Source organism: Meles meles, unplaced genomic scaffold (genome assembly GCF_922984935.1).
Source record: "Meles meles unplaced genomic scaffold, mMelMel3.1 paternal haplotype, whole genome shotgun sequence".
Lineage (NCBI taxonomy): Eukaryota > Metazoa > Chordata > Mammalia > Carnivora > Mustelidae > Meles > Meles meles.
Window position 1 is genome coordinate 459,720 of NW_025721608.1, and position 10,518 is coordinate 470,237.

Here is a 10,518-nt window from a genome sequence, read left to right on the forward strand (position 1 = left end):
CCACTCTGTTCCACTGGTCTATGTGTCTGTTTTTATGCCAGTACCATGCTGTCTTGGTGATCACAGCTTTGTAGTAAAGCTTGAAATTGGGTAACGTGATGCTGCCAGTTTTGTTTTTGTTTTTCAACATTTCCTTAGCAATTCAGGGTCTCTTCTGATTCCATACAAATTTTAGGATTATTTGCTCCAGCTCTTTGAAAAATACTGGTGGAATTTTGATCGGAATGGCATTAAAAGTATAGATTGCTCTAGGCAGTATAGACATTCTAACAATGTTTATTCTTCCAATCCAAGGGCATGGAACAGTCTTCCATCTTTTTGTGTCTTCTTCAATTTCTTTCATGAGTGTTCTGTAGTTCCTCGAGTACAGGTCCTTTGCCTCTTTGGTTAGGTTTATTCCCAGGTATCTTATGGTTCTTGGTGCTGTCGTAAATGGAATCGATTCTCTAATTTCCCTTTCTATATTTTCATTGTTAGTGTATAAGAAAGCCACTGATTACTGTACATTGACTTTGTATCCTGCCACGTTACTGAATAGCTGTATGAGTTCTAGTAGTTTGGGGGTGGAGTCTTTCGGGTTTTCCATATAAAGAATCATGTCATCTGCGAAGAGAGAGAGTTTGACTTCTTCCTTGCCAATTTGGATACTTTTTATTTCTCTTTGTTGTCTGATTGCCGCTGCTAGAACTTCCAAGACTATGTTGAACAAGAGTGGTGAGAGTGGGCATCCTTGTCGTGTTCCTGATCTCAACAGGAAGGCTGCAAGCTTTTTCCCTTTGAGGATGATATTTGCTGTGGGTCTTTCATAGATAGATTTTAGGAAGTTCAGGAATGTCCCCTCTATCCCTATACAATTGAAGCGTTTTCGTCAGTAACGGATGCTGAATTTTGTCAAGTGCTTTTCCTGCATCATTTGAGAGGACCATGTGGTCCTTCTCTCTTCTCTAATTGATTTGTTCTATCACATTGATTGATTTGCGAATGTTGAACCAACCTTGCAACCCAGGGATGAATCCCACCTGGTCATGGTGGATAATTTTTTTAATGTGCTGCTGGATCCTGTTTGCTAGGATCTTGTTGAGAATCTTTGCATCCATATGCATCAGTGATGTTGGTCTGAAAGTCTCCTTTTTGGTAGGGTCTTTGCCTGGTTTGGGGATCAGGGTGATGCTGGCTTCATAAAAAGAGTCTGGAAGTTTTCCTTCTGCTCCAATTTTTTGGAACAGCTTCAGGAGAATTGGTGTTATTTCTTCTTTGAAAGTTTGGTAGAATTCCCCAGGGAATCCGTCAGGTCCTGGGCTCTTGTTTTTTGGGAGGTTTTTGATCACCGCTTCAATCTCATTACTAGATATCGGTCTATTCAGGTTGTCAATTTCTTCCTGGTTCAATTTTGGGAGTGTGTAGCTTTCCAGGAATGCATCCATTTCATCTAGGTTGCTTAGCTTATTGGCATATAACTGTTGGTAATAATTTCTGATGATTGTTTCTATTTCCTTGGAGTTAGTTGTGATCTCTCCCTTTTCATTCATGATTTTATTAATTTGGGCTTTCTCTCTTTTCTTTTGGATTAGTGTGGCCAATGTTTTATCGATCTTATTGATTCTCTCAAAAAACCAGCTCCTAGTTTCATTGATACGTTCTACTGTATCTTTCGTTTCTACCTCATTGATCTCTGCTCTAATCTTGATTATTTCCCTTCTCGCATGTGGAGTTGGTTTGATTTGTGGTTGATTCTCCAGTTCTTTAATGTGTAGAGACAGCTGGTGTATTCTGGATTTTTCAGTGCTTTTGAGGGAGGCTTGGATGGCTATGTATTTCCCCCTTAGAACCGCCTTTGCTGTATCCCACAGGTTTTGGACCGAGGTGTCTTCATTCTCATTGGTTTCCATGAATTGCTTAAGTTCGTCTTTGATCTCCTGGTTGATCCAAGCATTCTTAAGCAAGGTGGTCTTTAGCTTCCAGGTGTTTGAGTTCCTTCTGAACTTTTCCTTGTGATTGAGCTCCAGTTTCAAAGCCCTGTGATCGGAGAATATGCCGGGAATAATGTCAGTCTTTTGGTATCGGTTGAGTCCTGCTTTGTGACCCAGTGTGTGGTCTATTCTGGAGAAGGTTCCATGTGCACTTGAGAAGAATGAATCTTCTGTTGTTTTAGGGTGGAATGTTCTGTATACGTCTATGAGGTCCATCAGGCCCAATGTTTCATTCAATGCTCTTATTTCTTTATTAATTTTCTGCTTCGATGATCTGTCTATTACTGAGAGAGGCATATTAAGATCTCCTTCTATTAATGTATTCATATCAATATGACTCTTTATCTTGATTAATAATTTTCTTATGTAATTGGCTGCTCCCATATTGGGGGCATAGATATTTACAATTGTTAGATCATCTTGGTGGATACTCCCTTTAAGAATTATGTAGTGTCCTCCTGTATCTCTGACTACAGTCTTTAGTTTAAAATCAAATTTATCGGATATGAGAATCGCTACTCCGGCCTTCTTTTGAGGCCCATTGGCATGAAAGATGCTTCTCCATCCCTTCACTTTCAGTCTGGGTGTATCCTTAGGTTCAAAATGGGTCTCTTGTAGACAACATATGGATGGGATCTTCTGCCCATTTTTTGATATGATTATCTGTTCTGTGTGTGTTGAGTTTGAGAAGTTCTTTATAGATCCTGGATATCAACCTTTTGTCTGTACTGTCCTTTGCAAATATCGTCTCCCATCCCGTGGGCTGCCTTTTTGTTTCATTTACTTTCAGACCAACATCACTGATGAATATGGATGCAAAGATTCTCAACAAGATCCTAGCAAACAGGATCCAGCAGCACATTAAAAAAATTATCCACCATGACCAGGTGGGATTCATCCCTGGGTTGCAAGGTTGGTTCAACATTCGCAAATCAATCAATGTGATAGAACAAATCAATTAGAGAAGAGAGAAGAAACACTTGGTCCTCTCAATTGATGCAGAAAAAGCACTTGACAAAATTCAGCATCCGTTACTGATGAAAACGCTTCAATTGTATAGGGATAGAGGGGACATTCCTGAACTTCCTAAAATCTATCTATGAAAGACCCACAGCAAATATCATCCTCAAAGGGAAAAAGCTTGCAGCCTTCCTGTTGAGATCAGGAACACGACAAGGATGCCCACTCTCACCACTCTTGTTCAACATAGTCTTGGAAGTTCTAGCAGCGGCAATCAGACAACAAAGAGAAATTAAAAGTATCCAAATTGGCAAGGAAGAAGTCAAACTCTCTCTCTTCGCAGATGACATGATTCTTTATATGGAAAACCCGAAAGACTCCACCCCCAAACTACTAGAACTCGTACAGCTATTCAGTAACGTGGCAGGATACAAAGTCAATGTACAGTAATCAGTGGCTTTCTTATACACTAACAATGAAAATATAGAAAGGGAAATTAGAGAATCGATTCCATTTACGACAGCACCAAGAACCATAAGATACCTGGGAATAAACCTAACCAAAGAGGCAGAGGACCTGTACTCGAGGAACAACAGAACACTCATGAAAGAAATTGAAGAAGACACAAAAAGATGGAAGACTGTTCCATGCCCTTGGATTGGAAGAATAAACATTGTTAGAATGTCTATACTGCCTAGAGCAATCTATACTTTTAATGCCATTCCGATCAAAATTCCACCAGTATTTTTCAAAGAGCTGGAGCAAATAATCCTAAAATTTGTATGGAATCAGAAGAGACCCTGAATTGCTAAGGAAATGTTGAAAAACAAAAACAAAACTGGCGGCATCACGTTACCCAATTTCAAGCTTTACTACAAAGCTGTGATCAACAAGACAGCATGGTACTGGCATAAAAACAGACACATAGACCAGTGGAACAGAGTGGAGAGCCCAGATATGGACCCTCAACTCTATGGTGAATTAATCTTCGACAAAACAGGAAAAAAATATTCAATGGAAAAGACAGTCTCTTCAATAAATGGTGCTGGGAAAACTGGACAGCGATATGTAGAAGAATGAAACTCGACCACTCTCTTAAACTGTACACAAAGATAAACTCAAAATGGATAAAAGACCTCAAGGTGAGACAGGAATCCATCAGAATCCTAGAGGAGAACATAGGCAGTAACCTCTTCGATATCAGCCACAGCAACTTCTTTCAAGATATGTCTCCAAAGGCCAAGGGAACAAAAGCGAAAATGAATTTTTGGGACTTCATCAAGATCAAAAGCTTCTGCACAGCAAAGGAAACAGTCAATGAAACAAAAAGGCAGCCCACGGGATGGGAGACGATATTTGCAAATGACAGTACAGGCAAAAGGTTGATATCCAGGATCTATAAAGAACTTCTCAAACTCAACACACACAGAACAGATAATCATATCAAAAAATGGGCAGAAGATCCCATCCATATGTTGTCTACAAGAGACCCATTTTGAACCTAAGGATACACCCAGACTGAAAGTGAAGGGATGGAGAAGCATCTTTCATGCCAATGGGCCTCAAAAGAAGGCCGGAGTAGCGATTCTCATATCCGATAAATTTGATTTTAAACTAAAGACTGTAGTCAGAGATACAGGAGGACACTACATCATTCTTAAAGGGACTATCCGCCAAGACGATCTAACAATTGTGAATATCTATGCCCCCAATATGGGAGCACCCAATTACATAAGAAAACTATTAATCAAGATAAGGAGTCATATCGATACGAATACAATAATCGTAGGAGGTCTTAATACGCCTCTCTCAGAAATAGACAGATCATCGAAGCAGAAAATTAATAAAGAAATAAGAGCATTGAATGAAACATTGGACCAGATGGACCTCATCGACGTATACAGAACATTCCACCCTAAAACAACAGAAGATTCATTCTTCTCAAGTGCACATGGAACCTTCTCCAGAATAGACCACACACTGGGTCACAAAGCAGGACTCAACCGATACCAAAAGACTGACATTATTCCCTGCATATTCTCCGATCACAGGGCTTTGAAACTGGAGCTCAATCACAAGGAAAAGTTCAGAAGGAACTCAAACACCTGGAAGCTAAAGACCACCTTGCTTAAGAATGCTTGGATCAACCAGGAGATCAAAGACGAACTTAAGCAATTCATGGAAACCAATGAGAATGAAGACACCTCGGTCCAAAACCTGTGGGATACAGCAAAGGCGGTTCTAAGGGGGAAATACATAGCCATCCAAGCCTCCCTCAAAAGCACTGAAAAATCCAGAATACACCAGCTGTCTCTGCACATTAAAGAACTGGAGAATCAACCACAAATCAAACCAACTCCACATGCGAGAAGGGAAATAATCAAGATTAGAGCAGAGATCAATGAGGTAGAAACGAGAGATACAGTAGAACATATCAATGAAACTAGAAGCTGGTTTTTTGAGAGAATCAATAAGATCGATAAACCATTGGCCACACTAATCCAAAAGAAAAGAGAGAAAGCCCAAATTAATAAAATCATGAATGAAAAGGGAGAGATCACAACTAACACCAAGGAAATAGAAACAATCATCAGAAATTATTACCAACAGTTATATGCCAATAAGCTAAGCAACCTAGATGAAATGGATGCATTCCTGGAAAGCTACACACTCCCAAAATTGAACCAGGAAGAAATTGACAACCTGAATAGACCGATATCTAGTAATGAGATTGAAGCGGTGATCAAAAACCTCCCAAAAAACAAGAGCCCAGGACCTGACGGATTCCCTGGGGAATTCTACCAAACTTTCAAAGAAGAAATAACACCAATTCTCCTGAAGCTGTTCCAAAAAATTGAAGCAGAAGGAAAACTTCCAGACTCTTTTTATGAAGCCAGCATCACCCTGATCCCCAAACCAGGCAAAGACCCTACCAAAAAGGAGAATTTCAGACCAACATCACTGATGCATATGGATGCAAAGATTCTCAACAAGATCCTAGCAAACAGGATCCAGCAGCACATTAAAAAAATTATCCACCATGACCAGGTGGGATTCATCCCTGGGTTGCAAGGTTGGTTCAACATTCGCAAATCAATCAATGTGATAGAACAAATCAATTAGAGAAGAGAGAAGAACCACATGGTCCTCTCAATTGATGCAGAAAAAGCACTTGACAAAATTCAGCATCCGTTACTGACGAAAACGCTTCAATTGTATAGGGATAGAGGGGACATTCCTGAACTTCCTAAAATCTATCTATGAAAGACCCACAGCAAATATCATCCTCAAAGGGAAAAAGCTTGCAGCCTTCCTGTTGAGATCAGGAACACGACAAGGATGCCCACTCTCACCACTCTTGTTCAACATAGTCTTGGAAGTTCTAGCAGCGGCAATCAGACAACAAAGAGAAATAAAAAGTATCCAAATTGGCAAGGAAGAAGTCAAACTCTCTCTCTTCGCAGATGACATGATTCTTTATATGGAAAACCCGAAAGACTCCACCCCCAAACTACTAGAACTCATACAGCTATTCAGTAACGTGGCAGGATACAAAGTCAATGTACAGTAATCAGTGGCTTTCTTATACACTAACAATGAAAATATAGAAAGGGAAATTAGAGAATCGATTCCATTTACGACAGCACCAAGAACCATAAGATACCTGGGAATAAACCTAACCAAAGAGGCAAAGGACCTGTACTCGAGGAACTACAGAACACTCATGAAAGAAATTGAAGAAGACACAAAAAGATGGAAGACTGTTCCATGCCCTTGGATTGGAAGAATAAACATTGTTAGAATGTCTATACTGCCTAGAGCAATCTATACTTTTAATGCCATTCCGATCAAAATTCCACCAGTATTTTTCAAAGAGCTGGAGCAAATAATCCTAAAATTTGTATGGAATCAGAAGAGACCCTGAATTGCTAAGGAAATGTTGAAAAACAAAAACAAAACTGGCGGCATCACGTTACCCAATTTCAAGCTTTACTACAAAGCTGTGATCACCAAGACAGCATGGTACTGGCATAAAAACAGACACATAGACCAGTGGAACAGAGTGGAGAGCCCAGATATGGACCCTCAACTCTATGGTGAATTAATCTTCGACAAAACAGGAAAAAAATATTCAATGGAAAAGACAGTCTCTTCAATAATTGGTGCTGGGAAAACTGGACAGCGATATGTAGAAGAATGAAACTCGACCACTCTCTTAAACTGTACACAAAGATAAACTCAAAATGGATAAAAGACCTCAAGGTGAGACAGGAATCCATCAGAATCCTAGAGGAGAACATAGGCAGTAACCTCTTCGATATCAGCCACAGCAACTTCTTTCAAGATATGTCTCCAAAGGCCAAGGGAACAAAAGCGAAAATGAATTTTTGGGACTTCATCAAGATCAAAAGCTTCTGCACAGCAAAGGAAACAGTCAATGAAACAAAAAGGCAGCCCACGGGATGGGAGACGATATTTGCAAATGACAGTACAGGCAAAAGGTTGATATCCAGGATCTATAAAGAACTTCTCAAACTCAACACACACAGAACAGATAATCATATCAAAAAATGGGCAGAAGATCCCATCCATATGTTGTCTACAAGAGACCCATTTTGAACCTAAGGATACACCCAGACTGAAAGTGAAGGGATGGAGAAGCATCTTTCATGCCAATGGGCCTCAAAAGAAGGCCGGAGTAGCGATTCTCATATCCGATAAATTTGATTTTAAACTAAAGACTGTAGTCAGAGATACAGGAGGACACTACATCATTCTTAAAGGGACTATCCGCCAAGACGATCTAACAATTGTGAATATCTATGCCCCCAATATGGGAGCACACAATTACATAAGAAAACTATTAATCAAGATAAAGAGTCATATCGATACGAATACAATAATCGTAGGAGATCTTAATACGCCTCTCTCAGAAATAGACAGATCATCGAAGCGGAAAATTAATAAAGAAATAAGAGCATTGAATGAAACATTGGACCAGATGGACCTCATCGACGTATACAGAACATTCCACCCTAAAACAACAGAAGATTCATTCTTCTCAAGTGCACATGGAACCTTCTCCAGAATAGACCACACACTGGGTCACAAAGCAGGACTCAACCGATACCAAAAGACTGACATTATTCCCTGCATATTCTCCGATCACAGTGCTTTGAAACTAGAGCTCAATCACAAGGAAAAGTTCAGAAGGAACTCAAACACCTGGAAGCTAAAGACCACCTTGCTTAAGAATGCTTGGATCAACCAGGAGATCAAAGACGAACTTAAGCAATTCATGGAAACCAATGAGAATGAAGACACCTCGGTCCAAAACCTGTGGGATACAGCAAAGGCGGTTCTAAGGGGGAAATACATAGCCATCCAAGCCTCCCTCAAAAGCACTGAAAAATCCAGAATACACCAGCTGTCTCTACACATTAAAGAACTGGAGAATCAACCACAAATCAAACCAACTCCACATGCGAGAAGGGAAATAATCAAGATTAGAGCAGAGATCAATGAGGTAGAAACGAGAGATACAGTAGAACGTATCAATGAAACTAGAAGCTGGTTTTTTGAGAGAATCAATAAGATCGATAAACCATTGGCCACACTAATCCAAAAGAAAAGAGAGAAAGCCCAAATTAATAAAATCATGAATGAAAAGGGAGAGATCACAACTAACACCAAGGAAATAGAAACAATCATCAGAAATTATTACCAACAGTTATATGCCAATAAGCTAAGCAACCTAGATGAAATGGATGCATTCCTGGAAAGCTACACACTCCCAAAATTGAACCAGGAAGAAATTGACAACCTGAATAGACCGATATCTAGTAATGAGATTGAAGCAGTGATCAAAAACCTCCCAAAAAACAAGAGCCCAGGACCTGACGGATTCCCTGGGGAATTCTACCAAACTTTCAAAGAAGAAATAACACCAATTCTCCTGAAGCTGTTCCAAAAAATTGAAGCAGAAGGAAAACTTCCAGACTCTTTTTATGAAGCCAGCATCACCCTGATCCCCAAACCAGGCAAAGACCCTACCAAAAAGGAGAATTTCAGACCAACATCACTGATGCATATGGATGCAAAGATTCTCAACAAGATCCTAGCAAACAGGATCCAGCAGCACATTAAAAAAATTATCCACCATGACCAGGTGGGATTCATCCCTGGGTTGCAAGGTTGGTTCAACATTCGCAAATCAATCAATGTGATAGAACAAATCAATTAGAGAAGAGAGAAGAACCACATGGTCCTCTCAAATGATGCAGGAAAAGCACTTGACAAAATTCAGCATCCGTTACTGACGAAAATGCTTCAATTGTATAGGGATAGAGGGGACATTCCTGAACTTCCTAAAATCTATCTATGAAAGACCCACAGCAAATATCATCCTCAAAGGGAAAAAGCTTGCAGCCTTCCTGTTGAGATCAGGAACACGACAAGGATGCCCACTCTCACCACTCTTGTTCAACATAGTCTTGGAAGTTCTAGCAGCGGCAATCAGACAACAAAGAGAAATAAAAAGTATCCAAATTGGCAAGGAAGAAGTCAAACTCTCTCTCTTCGCAGATGACATGATTCTTTATATGGAAAACCCGAAAGACTCCACCCCCAAACTACTAGAATTCATACAGCTATTCAGTAACGTGGCAGGATACAAAGTCAATGTACAGTAATCAGTGGCTTTCTTATACACTAACAATGAAAATATAGAAAGGGAAATTAGAGAATCGATTCCATTTACGACAGCACCAAGAACCATAAGATACCTGGGAATAAACCTAACCAAAGAGGCAGAGGACCTGTACTCGAGGAACTACAGAACACTCATGAAAGAAATTGAAGAAGACACAAAAAGATGGAAGACTGTTCCATGCCCTTGGATTGGAAGAATAAACATTGTTAGAATGTCTATACTGCCTAGAGCAATCTATACTTTTAATGCCATTCCGATCAAAATTCCACCAGTATTTTTCAAAGAGCTGGAGCAAATAATCCTAAAATTTGTATGGAATCAGAAGAGACCCTGAATTGCTAAGGAAATGTTGAAAAACAAAAACAAAACTGGCGGCATCACGTTACCCAATTTCAAGCTTTACTACAAAGCTGTGATCACCAAGACAGCATGGTACTGGCATAAAAACAGACACATAGACCAGTGGAACAGAGTGGAGAGCCCAGATATGGACCCTCAACTCTATGGTGAACTAATCTTCGACAAAACAGGAAAAAAATATTCAATGGAAAAGACAGTCTCTTCAATAAATGGTGCTGGGAAAACTGGACAGCGATATGTAGAAGAATGAAACTCGACCACTCTCTTAAACTGTACACAAAGATAAACTCAAAATGGATAAAAGACCTCAAGGTGAGACAGGAATCCATCAGAATCCTAGAGGAGAACATAGGCAGTAACCTCTTCGATATCAGCCACAGCAACTTCTTTCAAGATATGTCTCCAAAGGCCAAGGGAACAAAAGCGAAAATGAATTTTTGGGACTTCATCAAGATCAAAAGCTTCTGCACAGCAAAGGAAACAGTCAATGAAACAAAAAGGCAGCCCACGGGATGG